Here is a 15,937-nt window from a genome sequence, read left to right as displayed (position 1 = left end):
AGAAGGCGGAGATACTGAATGCTTTCTTTGCTTCAGTCTTTGCTTCAAGGACTCCCTCCCGGGACTCCTCGACCCTGGCGGGAGGAGAAAGGGGCTGGGAAATGGAGGGCTCCCCCCTGGTTGACGAGAGAGTGGTTTGGGAGCGTCTGAGTGGGCTCAACGCACACAAATCCATGGGTCCCGATGGTATGCATCCACGTGTGCTAAGGGAGTTGGCAGAGGTGATCGCCGAACCGCTCTCTATCATCTTTGAAAGGTCCTAGAGAACAGGAGAGGTGCCTGAAGACTGGAGGATAGCCAATGTCACTCCGGTCTTCAAGAAGGGCAATAAGGAGGATCCGGGAAACTACAGGCCAGTCAGTCTCACCTCTGTCCCTGGAAAGGTGTTGGAACAGCTTGTTCTGGATGCCATCTCCAAGCAATCGGAAGAGAAGAAGGTTATGAGGAGTAGTCAGCATGGATTCACCAAGGGGAAGTCGTGCTCGACCAACCTCGTTGCCTTCTCTGATGGCATCACCAGCTGGGTAGATGGGGGGAGAGCAGTGGATGTCATCTACCTTGACTTCAGCAAGGCTTTCGATACTGTCTCCCATGACATCCTGATAGCAAAGCTGAGAAAGTGTGGGATAGAGGAGTGGACAGTAAGGTGGGTTGAGAACTGGCTGACTGGCCAAGCTCAGAGGGTGGTGATCGGCGGCACAGAGTCCGGCTGCAGCCCTGTGACTAGCGGTGTTCCCCAGGGGTCGGTGCTGGGTCCGGTCTTGTTCAACATCTTCATCGACGACCTTCATGAGGGAATAGTGTCTGCCCTCAGCAAGTACGCCGATGACACAAAGCTGGGAGGAGTGGCTGACACGCCAGAAGGCTGTGCTGCCATTCAGCGAGACCTGGACCGCCTGGAGAGCTGAGCAGGAAGAAACCAAATGAGGTTTAACAAGAGCAAGTGTAGAGTCCTGCACCTGGGAAGGAACAACCGGATGTACCAGTACAGGCTGGGGGATGACCTGCTGGAGAGGAGCTCTGAGGAGAAGGACCTGGGGGTCCTGGTGGACGACAGGATGGCCATGAGCCAGCAGTGTGCCCTCATGGCCAAGAGGGCCAATGGGATCCTGGCGTGCATTAAAAGGAGCGTGGCCAGCAGGTCAAGGGAGGTGATCCTCCCCCTCTACTCTGCCCTGGTCAGGCCTCACCTGGAGTACTGTGTCCAGTTCTGGGCTCCCCAGTACAAAAAAGACAGGGATCTCCTGGAAAGAGTCCAGCGGAGGGCCACAAAGATGATACGGGGCCTGGAGCATCTTCCCTATGAGGAAAGGCTGCGAGACCTGGGTCTGTTCAGCCTGGAGAAGAGAAGACTGAGAAGGGATCTCATCAATGTGTATAAATACCTGAGGTGTGGGAGACAGAGGGATTTGGCCAACCTCTTCTCAATGGTTTGTGGGGACAGGACAAGGGGCAACGGCCACAAGATGGAGCACAGGAAGTTCCATACCAACATGCGAAAGAACTTCTTCACGGTGAGGGTGACGGAGCACTGGAACAGGCTGCCCAGAGAGGTTGTGGAGTCTCCTTCTCTGGAGATATTCAAGGCCCATCTGGATGCCTACCTGGGCAGCCTGCTCTAGGGAACCTGCTTTGGCAGGGGGGTTGGACCCGATGATCTTTCGAGGTCCCTTCCAACCCCTTGAATTCTGTGATTCTGTGATCTCTTCTGCCCTGAAAGACTGCTGTGACAGATGGAGCCCGAAGTCAGTCACAGACTATACAGACTCAGTGGACATTCTATATACCATAGATGAAAATAGTGATTAATTAGAATGTATTGGAAAGAGTGTAACCTGAGCATGACATAAATGGTATGGAATAAGGGGTGGATATATGTCCTGGTTTCAGCTAGGACAGAGTTAATTTTCCTCCTAGTAGCTGGTAGGGTGCTATGTTTTGGATTAGGATGAGAAGAGCGCTGATAACATGCCGATGTTTTAATTGCTGCAGAGCAGCGCTTACACCAAGCCAAGGACTTTTCAGCTTCTCGCTCTGTCCTGCCAGCGAGCAGGCTGGGGGTGCAGCAGGAGCTGGGAGGGGACAGACCCAGGACAGCTGACCCAAACTGGCCAAAGGGGTATTCCATACCATCTGACGTCATGCTGAACAATATATAGGGGTGGCTGGCCGGGGTGGGGGGGCCGGCTGCTCGGGGATAGGCTGGGCATCGGTCAGCGGGTGGTGAGCAATTGCACTGTGCATCACTTGTTTCGTACACATCAGTAGTAGTAGTACTGTTATCATTATTATTATTATTATCCTTTCTTTCCTGCCCTAATAAACTGTCTCTATCTCAACCCACAGGCTTCATTTTCCTGTTTCTCTCCCCCATCCCAGAGAGGGAGGGGGGACGGTGAGCGAACGGCTGTGTGGTGCTGAGCTGCAGGCCGGGTTAAACCACAACAGAGACCTGGTCAGGTTGCCTAAGGCGGCTGCGTGCCCCACTGCCTCCTGGGAGAAGGATTCACCCTGCTCACCGGAGGCTGGGATACCCTGCCACCACTCTGCTCCCCTGCGGCACTCATCTCCAGTCCCTCCTGGCAGCGCCTCCAAGGACACCGACATACTGGCAGCAAGATGTGAGCAGGGATCTGGTAAGGCACTCACCCAGGCCTGGTGCAGCACACGGCCGAGACAGATCCTGCCCTGTCTCCACCACTCTGTTGCCCAAGCCCTCAGGCTCCCCCAGATCCCAGGGGTACCCGGCATGGACTGCCAGACCTTTGGGCTCCCCGAATGCCCAGCCCTGGGTCAGCACCTGCCTTCTGCTTCCCACTCTGACTTCACCGCCCTCTGACTCACCCCCTCCTCCTGCCTGACTCACCCATTTTACCATGGCCGGCCACGGGTGTCAGGGCAACGCCACAAACTCCGTGAGGCAGCAGACAAGGCAGGAGAACCAGTGCCAAACCCCACTTCTCCCGTAGTGCCAGCACTGCTGGCTCAAGGCCACGTCAGGGCAGCAGCAGGGCCAGCCAAGAGCGGGAGCACTGCCATGCATACGCACGGCCGAGATAAGGAGCGAGGCTGGGGGCAAGTTTCCTCCAGGCTCTGATGCTGCCTTCCAGACAAACACGGTGGTTTTATCAGCCCTCTGGCAGCCTGACCCCACCTCTGACTGCTGGAGGGACACCCGGCAGACCTGCCTTGGGTACAGCCCAACATGCACGCTCCCGTGCTGCACCTCTTCCCAGTTTGGCTTTCCGGAGTGGAGAGCTTCCTTGGCTGACATCAGCCTCTGGAAGGGACCAAAGCAGCCAGAGGTGACAAAAGGCAGATCACCCATCACCGCTCCCACTGGGGAGCAGCTCCACGGAGCAGAGCATATCCATCTGTGTCAAGGAGCACACGAGAGAGCGGGCACGCGGGGAAGACACGGATGTGTGCACACGCCTGGGCTGCGGAGCTGCGCCTCTCCCTGCTGCAGCCTCGTGGCTGGAGGATCCATCTCCTACTGAGAAAATCTGCCTTCTCAGGGCAAAGAGAATCAAGACAAGCCACACGGCTTCTCCTGCAGGCTCCCATCAGGATGCTTCGCTCCCCAGGGGCAGCAGGGTGGGAGATCCACAGCACTCACCATGCGCTATCAGTGCAGCCAAAGGCACAGCCAACACCATGGTCATGGTGTCACCAAGGTCACAGCACTGGGTAAGCGCCTGAACAAACCAGAAGCCACCAGCAAGACAGGCCCAGCAATTTAAATGCACATGCTTAAATCAGGCTCTGAAAAGAAGGGCTTCCCAATAAGCCCTGTGGAGGCTAGGAGAGCAGAGAGAACCTACAGAGCTCTTAAACGAGAACATGCCCTCATGCAGGGGCACTGCTCCGATTTGAGCCTGATGGTAACAGTGTCCTGACAGCCCCCCATTTGTGAGTAACAGAGGTGTAACACCCTATCCATAACAGCACCCTTCAGCCAGGCTGGGAGGGGATCAGATGGGAAAGAGCCACGCTGCTCTCAGTTCTGACATCCCTCCCATACCAGAGATCCCTTGTAACTCTTGTGTCCCCCTTATGCAGCCCACATGGCTAAAGAGTGGCAGAGCATCCTTCCAAAGTACAGTGACAGGACCTTACTGCCTTGAAACAGTACACTTCAGGGCAGCAAGCTGGGAACTGTCAGCAGAGAGATTTATTCACCCACCTTTAAGTCAGTGACATGGTTCTGCTGCTCAAGTGACGTCAAAGGGCAGTGTGAGAAGTGAGGATTTGGGGCAACGACAGAGGGAGAAGTTCAGGCTTTCTGAATGCAGATGCAAAGCAGAGAGAAGTACATGAACTTGATGCTTCTGCTGAAATGGTTCCTGTTAACAAGGGCAGGCATACAGATTGCTAGTCTGACGATGAGCCATCTACCAAGGTCAACAGAGGATGTTATCACTTCCAGGAGCCCCAAACCAAACCCTTCATTTCTGGGTTCCCCTTTCCCACAGTGGCTCTGTGCTCATCTCCCTTCATGGTGCTTGAAAAAAATAGAGCAGCCACAAGGCTGCTAACTTAACTGGTGGCTGCAGTGACCCAGTCGGAGTTGCCAGCACGAGGACAGAGGCTGTAACAGAGCCTGTTCCCGTCCCAGCATCTCCTCTCTGCCAGGATCCAGGGAGATGAAATAGCTGGAGCTGGCACCCAGCACTCATGGAGCATTCCCTGGAACCACTTTCCATCTCCTAGACAAAGCCCAGTGAAGTAGCAGCCCTTTGTTCCAAAAAAATCACATCCAAGGTCATCCGATCCAATGTAAGGACCAGATGTGGAATTTCTTTAAATAAAAGCTTAGATTAGGGGGCGTACCCATGGCAAGGGATGGAGTTGAATGGCCAAGTGCCTGCTAACCCAGCTTGAAAGTTTTAAGCTTCCTTTTTTGGCCAGTAACACAAATCTGAGTTTACTAAAATTGGAAAGCCCACCATGTGGCTTGTAGCTGGCGCTCACCCTTCCTGCAAGCTGCAAACCCCTATTGTCTTGGCAGCCCCAATCAAACCTCCCTGTGCAAAGGGATGCTCTTGTTGACTCAGCACATCCTGCAGCCCTCCATACACATCCTGGGTGGGCTGGCTCGCACCGGCCGAGGCTCAAGATGGAAACAAGCTGTGCTCTCTTCCCACCTTGCTGTGGGAAGGGAAGTGGAGGTTTCTGCCATCCATCCCTTCCCTAACTTTTTCTGGTCCCTCTGCTGCTGTGCCCCACAAGGCACCCAGCGCAGATGACGCTAAGCAGAAAGGCCAGGATAGGAAAGCAGCCAGACTTAGGCTTTCCTGCTGAACTACACATGCAAAAATCCACTTTTAGCCTGGGCAGGCATTTAAAAGCTTTCTGACAAAGCAAAACGTGCCTGCAGGCTCTCTTCTGCATTTTAGAGATGGCCTCCCTCACAGGCATTGCCTTGCACCCTCTGCTCAACCTGCAGCACTCACCAGCACAGAGCAGGCAGGAGCAGCCCAAGCACTGGCTGCATAGGTGATGCCATAAATCCAGCTGCCACCTGTGGGGCAGCTGCAAGTGCCCCCTTGCCCCACACTTTTGAATAGTGCTTACAAGATACCTGGATGCCCCAGCGCTAGTCCATTCAGCCAAGGCAGCCTCGCCACTTCCCCATGGATCAAAAGCCAGTCTCCTTCTAGCAGACAAGGGCTCCTTCTTCCTCCTTTGGTCCAACTAACTTTACACCAGGATCCTTCCCAGGAAGCCTGTCCCCCTGCATTTAACCCCCCACTCCTCCAGACAGAAGCTCCTGCTATTTTTGCCCTGATCAATTCAGCTGTAGTTTATCACCCTGATTGGGATACCCAGAGACCTCGATGTGCTGCTGGGTCCTTCCCTCTCAGCCTCCCCAGGCAGCAAAGCAATTCTCCACTGCAGAAAGGATGATTGACATGTTCACTACCAGCCTCAAAAGCAGGGGTGGGAATAACGCAGCTTAAACACTTTCACATCAAGGAGTGAGATATAGGGAAAAAAAAAAAAAAAAAAAACAAGCCACCCCAAAACGTCAGGATAGAAGGTTTGAACTGAGCAGACAATCCCGACCTCCCAGCCTTATGTTCAGTGCTCATTTGTCTCGGGATACAATTGAGTTTTCACTCTGGTCTTAAAGCTCCCCAAGAACTCGCCCTCACCGATTTCCACAATCTCCTCTCTCTCTGCCCCACTTCCAACAGGGACCTCAACTGCTGCTGGCTCCCAGCAAAGGGGTCTCCATGACCTTTGTAATTCAACACACTGGGAAAGGCTCAATCCCTTCCCTCTATTCCTGTCCCAACTTTAAAAGCCCTCTTTGTTCCTGCTACAAACCCTGCCCCACGACTGTGGTTTAACTCTTGGGGCACTGCCTCACATACAAAGTGCTTCACAGAAGCATGGCAGGTTCCGACAGCCATGGGACCTATGGAAGAGCTGTGCTGACAATCTTCTGGTGGACGCAGAATAAGACCCCTTTGACCATCCTCACCCTCATCCTCAATACTATCCACTGCCAAGCAGTGCATGTGGGGACTCTGCCCCACGCTGCTGCAGCAACACTGGGGTGGGAAGGGTTCATGGCTCTGTACAGTGTCTGTCCCCAGTTTAACAGGTTTATTACAATCTGTGCCACAAGCAGGCAGATTTGGGGCCACAAAACAGGAATGGGAGTGAGGAAGGGAGCAGTGGGACTGTGCACTCCCCTCATCACTCCTGCAAGGACCCTTCTGCTCCTGCCCGCAGCTGCAAAGCACAGACAGCGAGGGATGCCACAGAGCTCCTGCTGCAGCCTGCACATAGGTGAGAGCACTCCTGACTCTGGCCTGAGCAGGTAAGCTCTGACCCATGCCCGAGCAGCACCCCATGAATCGGACACCAGCAGAAGCAGGGCCACAGGACCATCCGTGATCTTACACCCTGCACGTGGGTGAGCAGAGGGGATGGGAGATGCAACCAGCCCTCCCCAGCCTAGCAGGATCCCCAGCACAGGAGAAGACAGCGTGGGGCAGAGCTGCTCTGCAACATCCAAAGATGCTAGCTCTGCGGCTGGGTCAGAGCAGAGCTGCTTTGCAGCACCCCAAAACACCACCTTCACAGCAGACAAGGCAAGCTTGCGCCACAGCACCCCCAAACACCACCTCTGTAGACAGGATGGGGCAGGGCCACCTTGCAGCACCCCAAAACACCATTTCCTACCAGCTGCTGCAACTTCCCCTCCACCCCTTACCAGTCTGGTTCTGTCCCTCCCCGCCTCACAGGGAAACTGATGCATGGCGTGCTGTCCCTGTCCCAGGGAAAAGGAGCAGATGGGCAGCACCCAGCACTGGGGAGCAGGGCGAGGATGGTGTGGCCCGCATCAGGTTGTCACCCCATCACTGGCCAGCCCCTGGGTGAGAGGTGTCCTTGCTGTAGGGCCAGCACAGTGCATCCCCGCAGGACAGGGCAGCAGGACAGGGTGGGAGGCACTGGGTGTTGAGTGGGAGGGCATCGTCACAGCAGCAGCTTCGTGGCATGGAAAGCTCCTGGTCTCTGCACCACTCAGCCTGGCCCAAAGTGCCCCTGCTGCTCCTGCAGGAGGGGCAAGAAATTGCAGTGGTGCCCATCAGTAAATGGGGGAAAACAGAAGCTTTCTGCCAAACAAACCTCAAGAAAGAAGTCACTTTGTTAGCATTAGGGCATCCTGCCCTCTGACAACCCCAGCATACAGCAGGTGCATGTAACTCAGCCAAGAAAGGTAACACCACATAGGAACCAAAAAATTAGAGACCCAGAGATTGCATTATAAAACAGAAGAATGCCCTGGCTCCCAAAAGGCTGGTAGGGGGCTGGATCACCACCCATCTACTCTGTAAACAGAGGCTAATGATAAAGATTTGATCATTTAGGCTCCAGTTCAGACATTTCACTAATGCTATTGAAGTTACTCTTTCTCTGTTGCATTTATCATGACCACAATGAGATTAAGTGCCCAGCGTTGCCATCCAGTTCACCAGATCTGCCAAATGGGAAAGCAAAGCTCATGCTGAAGATGCACAGCTATCAGGCACTGCTTATCTACAGATCTCCTGGCATCTTCCCCCAGGTTTCTGTCTCCTGGTTGCCTTGCTCCCATCCTCCTGGGGACTGCAGAGCAAACCCTTTCACCCTCCCAGGGACATGCATTCAGGTGGCATTTGCTTTTGTTGCCACACAAAGCATAATGTTACTGTCAATATCCTTGCCCCAGCTCTGCTTCCCAGGGCACAACGTTAGATTAAATTCATTATCCCCTATCGCTTTATAGTATAGTCTTTTCATTTCTCTCTTAACACACATCTGAGACATATCAAGTTTCAGACAAGCTCACTCTAAAGGAAACTCCCCACTCTTTCCTTACAAGGATTTATACAAGCAATACCTTTTCTTTTTGGTACTCCTCATGGAGGTTCACTTAAAGACAGAATTTGACTTTTCTCCCTGTACCACCACTTTGGTCACACCTTTCCCAGGCTCTGGAGGGCAGCATTCTCACCACTGCTCACACAGTGCAGCTCCACCAGCAACATTTGAAGTTAGGCTGTAAGGAAGCTTTCAGGGGTGAGATGTCTTTTCCTTCCCAAGAAATGAAGGCAGGCATTTCCTGGTAAACTGCTCCTTGCTTCCAGCCTCTGCTACATGACAGGCCTCTGATAGCAGCTTCCTACCAGAAGCAACGCTGCGTTTTGTTCAGTTACTCTATCAGTAAGATAGTGTAGGGAAACAGAATGAGAGAGAGCTGTTATTGATAATAAATCACTCTTACTGAGCTGCCAGGAAGAGAGATACACAGGAGAAAGGGAGAGGCTATTTCCAATCTGAAGCCTGCTTCCTCCACAAATTCAAGCCACGAAACAGCCCTTCAGCTGCAGGAAACAGGCACAGCAGCCAGAGGAGCACTTTCAGGCTGGCAGCTTGGTGCCACGACTTCTGGCTCTCTCCACCAAGTTTTATCACCTGGCCAGGACAAACCACTGCAAATACCTTTAGAACCCAGACTGGCAGCCTCAGGGAGAGGCAGGCCAACCAGCCCAAGACAAAAAGTCTGAGAACATTCCAGTTCCTCAAAGTCTGCTAATATTTTTGGCTCTTGCAGGCTCCTAGAAAATCAATTGAAAGCTAAGCTCAGACCTGTCACTTGATACCACAAGTGCTTTCTTTTGCTGGCAGCCACAGCAGAGAGGACCTCAGGAATTACCCTTTGTACACTGCTGGCCCAGCTTGACTAATCCCAGCAGTAAGGGAAGCACAGTATGGAAAGGACACAAGTGCCTGCTAACTGTTTTTACTATGCCCTCTCTGCACAGCCACAGAATTGCTGCCTGGCAGCAAAAAAAAACCCAGAGCAGTGAGTCCAGACATGCTTCCCCCAGGTTTCAGTTGAGCAAATAGTTGGCTCTTGCAAACTATTCTTTACACATCTTCCAGACAGGACAATCTGTACAGCACCGCTGGGCTTGACTATCTTCTCACAATTTAGGGAATGCAGGTAGCAGCGCCCACCAAGGCAAATTTTCCTTCTGGACCCAACAATTTTTCATGTCCCTGCTGAAGTCCCCAGCAGTCTTTCAGCAGCGGCACCATTAAGGTTGCTCCTGATGTCCAAAAGGTCACTGGCCATTTTGTCAGAGTGATGCTGCTCAACAAAGTGTCCCCATCTGGCTCCACACAAGCGTGCGTGTCCCAGAGCTGCTGAGGTGATGGCAGCAGAGTGCAGCACGTAACCCACACAGTACTTTCTGAACCTCAACGCTGCAGCTCAGCCAGGAGGAAATCTCTTTTGGCTGCCACTCCCTAAATGCTTATTCCAGCACGGATGCCTAACTCCTCCCCAAATCGGGAGCTGATGTGACCCCACTGCCTTTGGGCTTTTCTGATCCTTTGTGCTGCACTTAAAAATGCAGTGTGAGGAGGCAAGACAGAAAAATAGGGAGCAGCACTTCAAAGATGACACAGTTATAACTCATCAGGTCACAGCACCCAGGACCTTGAGTCTTAGACAAGGATCTCGGCATGCAAGGTGCTGTATAAATGGAAAAAAAAAACCAAAACACTCTCTACCCTACAAACCGGCAATCCACGCCCCAACACACACACCGCACAGCTTTATCCACTCAGCCCTGCCACCACTCCATGATATTCCATAGCACTCCCTGGGGCCTCAGTCCGGAGGAAAGATCAGAAGAAACAGGCTGCGCAAATGGGGTCAGAGGGAACTACTGCTTGGCTCAGTGGATTTTGATCACTCTGCCACCGTCCATGCCTGTAACATACTGCAATGTCAACTCTTACACCAAGTGCTGAAGGTCACGTGCGTTAAGAACAGTGCTCGAGCTGATGATCTGAAATTGCCCTCAACATCAGGTATCAGTGTCTCAGCTTCCCCCATGGGAAGGAAGCTCCAGCTGGCAGTGTAGAGCAAGCTGCTCCCCTTTGTGAAGGAAAGGAAACTTTCTTGGGAGCCTGAGGGAGGAAGCACACAGGTATCTGCTGCAGGCAGCTTTCACTTCAGATCCAGGGTCCAGCTTTCACCTCCTTGTTTGCTCTCCCTTGGGAACATCAGGGTCTAGAGCCCAGGGCACATTTCACAAACAAGTTCAACTCATTTGGGAGCTTTAAGACAGCTGGAACTACAGCATTGGACAGAGATGGGCAGCCCATGCAGGTCTTAAAATCACCCTAGGGCCTGACACAGACACTATGGTGGATTGCAAATGGTGAAAACGGTTTCCAGGAGAATTTCTGAGGCTTTGTACCCTGGTTCAGAGCTGGAAGGAGGGGTCAGAGCTCAGGCAAGCGCCATGACAATTGTGAATGTAGGGCTGTTTGGGCATCCTTTCCCCTCCAGCTTTGCCTGAACATCCTGGTCTCAGATGAATCCTGACCGCAGGCACCACAGCAGCACTCACCATCCTATAACAACCCCATGTCTGACCAGCATCAGTTCAGAGCATCCTCTGAAGGCAGGGCAGACTCCTCCCTCCCTCGTGCTGGGCTGGGGAAAGAGCACTGACCTTTGGAAGGTGTAATGAGAGAGGTTTACAGCTCACACAGTGATCCATGTCGAGATGGGCAAGCTGTGCTTGCGACCAGCTAGTCCTGTCCCCCTGGCTCACACCCAAGGCTTTAGGCACTTTTCAGAGGACAGGTCAGGTCTCAGTCACACTCATATTATGGCCAGGCTGGAGCCTGACTTCCTGACCCCTTCTCTCCATGCAGCCATATGAATGGCAATGATGTTCCCTGCTTCCTTTAGTACCAGGAGCTGGCCCTATGCCAGCCTCTGGCAAGGGGTCTTCCCAAAAGCAGCTTCAGAATTGCTCAATGCCTCCCTTACCTGCCCAGAGGATGGTCTCACACCATATCACAGGGCTCATCAGTGTCTGCTCTCCATCAGAGTACAGCTACCCCACAGCAAGGCAAACCGGCTGTGCGAGATGTACGGTGCGGTACGGGGCTCGGCATCTTTGAAAGATGCAGGCACGGCAGGACCCACTTACATTGATTAACCGAGGATGAGCAATGGCAGCAGAATGCCACGCTGTCCTCCATGATTCAGTGAGAGGGCTTAGAAGACCGGTTTCCCTCCGGCTGGGCCTGCTCTGCAACTCAAGGCTTCAACCTGAGCAAACAGGAGCTGCCTGAGCCAGACAAAGTACCACAGCCACTCGCCCTGAAGCTGCTCCCTGGGGAGGATGGCTGCAGGGGCCAGTGGGGCACAGAGCCCACAGCAGGAGGGGGCCAGGGCTGCAGTGGGATGCACAGCTGGCCCGGCGCCACGGCACAGGCTGCCAAAAGCTCGAGTTGCCATGGCAATCCCCCCAGCGTGCCCTGCTGCCCCCCTCCTTTGTCTCTGCTCCCCCAAGCCTTGCTGTCCCCTCCCCACCATCCCACACACCAAACCTCCATACGGCACATGAAAGCCTCAATGTGCTCCAAAAAAAACCCAAGGAAGAAGGGAGGCAGGCAGCCCCCACAAGCCCCCATCCCAGCCCGCTGGGTGGGCACGGTGCTCAGGCCAGACCGAGGCACATTGCCCCACCTGGGTGACAGTATCCCTGTGGTGACATGCAGCCCCTGCCCAGCCTCCCGCTGTCGCCAGCAGCGCAACGTGTGGCTTTCTGCACATCAGAAAGCCCCCTGCAGCTCCTTCTACCTTGTGGCAGCACCAGGTTTGATGGAAACAGAGGTCCCAGGCTCTTCTCACCGCAGCCCAGCAGAGGTCTCTAGGGCAGCCAAGTCTCTGCTCTCCAGTCCAGCCCATTTCCACTTTAGGCAGTTCTGTTCTGCTGCACTTAACCTTGCTGTGGCTTGAACAGGAGACAAGATCCTGATTCGCTTCCTGTCCTAAAAACTGTTGTCTACTGTTGCTATGTGCTGTTAAATGGTTACTCAACCCAGCGTGCAAGCAGAGCTCCTCTCTGACACAGGCACAAGATGCAAGGAAAGACAAAGGACCCTGCTGAGCCACATTCAGGTGTGATACCTGCCCGTATCTTTAGATGAATTAATTTAGTGACTTGACAAGATGGATAAAACAAAACTTCTAAAAGCTCTGCTTCCCTCACTGCTACTCTTCCCTCCTCTGCCCTTCCCCAGATCGCGTAGGGCCCACCACAACGGGTTACATCACTTGAGGGTTATAGCAGAAGCTAGCAAAGCCTTGGTCCTCATCCAGGATGAGTCATGGGGCTCAGGAGAATGTGCAACTTCCTTTTGATACCATCAAACAAGTCTTACACAGGCTAAAAATAAAGATGGGCCAGAACTACAGAGCTACATCTTGCCTCAACACAGAACTCGGCAGAGCTCAGTGCTAACCTCAGCTTGGCTGAAATACGTGACAACAATCGCCTGAGCAGGTGGAAACCAGAAAGGGCAGAGGGGCTGAAAAGCCTTGTGTGTGCAGATAAGGGAGAGGCCCGGAGGCCTCACTGTGTGCTGTGCTAGTTTGGAGGATATCAGGAGCAGATGCTGTGCAGCCACCCAGCCATGAAGAGAAGGTCAGAGCCCTGCTCTCATGGGTCTTGGAGCATTTCCACACCCAAAGCCTTAACGGAAAACTGCGTTTACTGCTGGATGCATCCATCCTGGGCATTCTGGGCACCACAGTACAAAAAGGACATTAAACTGTTGGAGAGTGTCCAGAGGAGGGCGACGAAGATGGTGAAGGGCCTAGAGGGGAAGACGTATGAGGAGCGGCTGAGGTCACTTGGCCTGTTCAGCCTGGAGAAGAGGAGGCTGAGGGGGGACCTCATCACAGTCGACAACTTGCTCGCGAGGGGAAGTGGAGGGGCAGGTGACCTATTCTCCGTTATCACCAGTGATAGGACCCACGGGAACGGTGTTAAGCTGAGGCAGGGGAAGTTTAGGCTCCCCAGTGAAGTAGTCACTGCACCAAGCCTGTCTGAATTTAAGAAGCGATTGGACTGTGCACTTAGTCACATGGTCTGAACTTTTGGGTAGACCTGTGCGGTGCCAGGAGTTGGACTTGATGATCCTTATGGGTCCCTTCCAACTCGGGATATTCTATGATTCTATGATCCAAGGTGACAGGAACTGACTGCTGTGAACGAGAGAGATGCTAAGTTTTTGGCAGGCAAAGGGTGGAAAGCTGATGGTTTGCAGGCACGCAGTGCGTGGGCACCCACAAAGCAAGGTCCAAAGGATGCTTGGCATGAGGCTGAAAAAAGGAAGGTCACACCTACATCTGATATGGAAAGGATTTGGCTTAGACACTTTAGGTAAGTGAGAAATTCAAAGTTCTTCCCAATCCCCAGCACACTATGCCCCTGCAAAACCTTTACATTCTAGCATACAGGACTCTTGCATAGCAGGATTGCACACAAATAGGAACTCAGGGGGAAATCGGCAATATTTAGAGGCCTAAAATTAGCCCCAGCAGATGATCCTCTGCTCCATTCTTGGGAGCAGTGAGAACTGAACAAGGATCCAGCTGTCCCAACACTCCCAAGAACAGGATCTTTGAATGCCCACCCTACTTGCAGCAGAAATGGTAGGGCAAAGAGGGGATTCCTTGCATAACTCCAGTGCCAATACTCATGAGGAACCCAGGGCCCCATCCCTGAAGGGGGGAGCAGCATTTCCTTGAGGTTTCCTGTGTAAAGAGGACCTACTGGTAAGACTAAGGGACAATGGAAGCCTAAACATGCTAAGAGCAGGCTGACTGATGCTAGGCTGACCACTTTCTGCTGAACATCTAACCCCGGCTTTATTAGCTCTGAGTTTGACAGCAGGGCATTGCATCCCCTTCCTGATGGGGGCACTGCAAATCTATCCAAGGGTCTGCCAGCTGTACCATCTGAGCTAACAAAATTAATTCAGCCCAAACGTAAACTCACTGATATCATCTGGGTTAGGTGATATCCAAGCCACAGAAAACAGGTTCATGCTACGACCAGGTACTGGGAGAAGTTGTTGTATTACACATACACGGGAGGTTTGCCATCTTGGGAAGTGTCAAACTATTTGGTCAGCAGATAGAAAATAAAAAGTGGATTCAATGTGGTGATCCTTGCGTTAAAATGCCTCTTGTCACAAGGAAGGTGAGCCCTGAGAGAGTATTGTGAGCTTGGTGGATGGGGATCTGCAAGCAGCCCCAGCAAAACACACCTCTTCTCTGGTCATAGCCACATAATACATCTCTTTTCCATCATTAAGAAAGATGTAGGATCCCAGCAAGGAGCAGGCATTAGTGGCTGCCACACCTCAGCTGGATAAAGGGGCTGCTCTGCTGCTACCACACCATGTGACAGGGAGTTTGCATGAAGGACTCCTTCCTTCCCTCCTTTTAACTTCCCAGGTGAATCTACCCCTGCCTCACTGCCTGCGGGTTCCACCTAAGCATCAGGCTGAAGGAAATGGGAAGGAGAAGATGACCTAAGGCCCAGCCTCCACTTGTCTCTGGCCTGGCCCCAACCTTCCTTGGCAGACACTGAGAGGAAGAGCCACGCAGCCTGGGCAGTCACGTGCGCTGAATGGCGGCTTCTCCACGAAACCTCTCCTGGCCAAACTGCACCTGAGCTCTGGGCCAAGAGAGAAGCTCGCTGTGGTTCTCCAAAACCAAAGTACAGGTGAAGGCTCCCTTCCCAAAGACCTTCACATTTCTGGTCAGTGGCAATACCAAGACTACTAGTCCTCCTGAAACACTTCACTGATACACCATGGCTGAGAGCCAGGCTCCCTCCTAGAAGTACAAAGTCTCGGGAAAACACAGGCAGAGCTCAACTGGTTCTGACAGAAAGCAGGATCATGCCTCTAGTGAACTCTGGGTGAAGCCTTACCTCTGTTTTTTCAAGTGAAGGACAGCAAGCAGCAGAGCAGCAGCTGGGAAATCCTCCTGCTCAATACCGCTGGTGGACAGAAGGACAAGCTCAGTGAGCACCACAGACAGCAAGTTCCCAAGGGTTTAAAATACACCACCCTTGAGCTTCCAACTGCGTGCAGTGTTCAGCAGTCTTAGCAGCACAGGTGACACCGACCCAGGCTCCCTCAGCCACCCTGCCAGCCCGGGCAGTGTGAGCAGCTCCGTGACACCTGCTGTACTGAGCTGTCCCCAAGGACCAAGGGGAGGCAGGAGGAAAGCACTGCATTCCTGGTCTTCCTCAAACTGTCCTGAAGAAGGAAGAGAAACCAGTAATGATCAAATGAGTGCTAACCTGAGCATAGGACTGAAGCAGACAGGAAAGGCAGCTCTCAGCACCTGCAGCATGATCTTGGGGCTGCTTGTTCTGGCTGCGTTGGGTCACCTGGAAAGACAAGTGCACAGTGCAGTGCACACATTAAGCTCAGCTGAGAAATAACCTGCCCACACAAGATGACCTCCCCGAAGCTGGCCGGTCAGTGATTGCTCATATCCCAAGCCAAGCAGTTTTATGGCCTGCACACAGCTCCGAAAGAC

At 53.0% G+C, this 15,937-nt stretch overlaps 1 protein-coding gene across 9 annotated transcripts in view; it reads right to left on the bottom strand.

Moving 5' to 3' along the window:
- The window catches only part of LOC125179683 (atos homolog protein B-like), a 57,862-nt gene that overhangs the window by 38,397 nt on the left and 3,528 nt on the right, over positions 1-15,937 (bottom strand). For 5 of the 9 annotated variants that reach the window (XM_066986913.1, XM_066986917.1, XM_066986912.1 and 2 more), the window contains one exon: positions 15,696-15,785. The exons of 1 other annotated variant lie outside the window; for it this stretch is intronic. The gene's annotated coding sequence lies outside the window, so the exon portion shown is untranslated. Of the gene's footprint in view, positions 1-15,320; positions 15,652-15,695; positions 15,786-15,937 lie in introns of all 9 variants that reach the window. 3 more of the 9 variants (XM_066986920.1, XM_066986915.1, XM_066986916.1) reach the window with 2 other exon arrangements.

This window comes from Anser cygnoides, chromosome 36, assembly GCF_040182565.1.
Source record: "Anser cygnoides isolate HZ-2024a breed goose chromosome 36, Taihu_goose_T2T_genome, whole genome shotgun sequence".
NCBI classification, from domain to species: Eukaryota; Metazoa; Chordata; class Aves; order Anseriformes; family Anatidae; genus Anser; species Anser cygnoides.
Note: the sequence above shows the minus strand (reverse complement) of the source record. Positions and strands in the feature narration are given on the sequence as shown.